The following is a 938-nucleotide window of genomic DNA, read 5'->3' as shown; positions in this document are numbered from 1 at the left end:
ATTGAAATAAACTACTGTAATGCCGCCTTCTTTTGCAAACGTGTTTCGTATTTTTGGATTTTAAAGCTAATCTAAATGCCTGTTACCATCAAAAGTCGAGAGATTTACTGTATTATGTCACACCCTGCGTTTTTTTGCACGAGAAATGAGGCTGGAAAGTTATTTATTCTATATTTCGATTAAAAACACTTCTTCGAGTATGAGACCCAATTGAGAAATAACGCCCATGTAATCTACCAGTCATAGCGTGTATATCATCTGAGAGATAATAAAGTTAATATTTAGAAACAGTATAAATAAATAAACCTGATGAAGGCTGGTATTGGCCAGCCGAAATATTGTTAAAAAATACATTTTCGCGTTGTTTTATCAGTCGCACAGTAGTCTACTTGACTTTCATAAATATTTGCTGCCGTAGGCAGCTTCATAGTGGGAAACGATCGAGAAATTTTGGTTCCATGGATCCATCTTTCGTTCACATAGCTATACACAGCCATACAGCACTATACACAGCTATACAGTGCTATACATACCTATACAGAGCTATACAGACCTATACAAAGGTATACATAGCTATACAGTGCTATACATACATATACAGGGCTATACAGACCTTTACACAGGTATACATAGTTATACACAGGTATACAGTACTATACACAGCTATACAGTGCTATACATACATATACAAGGCTATACAGACCTATACACAAGTATACATAGCTATACACAGCCATACAGCACTATACACAGCTATACAGTGCTATACATACGTATACAGAGCTATACAGATCTATGCACAGGTATACATAGCTATACACACATATACAGGTCTATACACAGCTATACAGTGCTATACATACCTATACAGGGCTATACAGACCTATACACATGTATACATAGCTATACACAGCTATACAGTACTATACACAGCTATA

Source organism: Montipora foliosa, chromosome 14, assembly GCF_036669935.1.
Source record: "Montipora foliosa isolate CH-2021 chromosome 14, ASM3666993v2, whole genome shotgun sequence".
Classification (NCBI taxonomy): Eukaryota; Metazoa; Cnidaria; class Anthozoa; order Scleractinia; family Acroporidae; genus Montipora; species Montipora foliosa.
The sequence above is the reverse complement of the archived record's forward strand: the minus strand, read 5'-3'. Positions refer to the sequence as shown.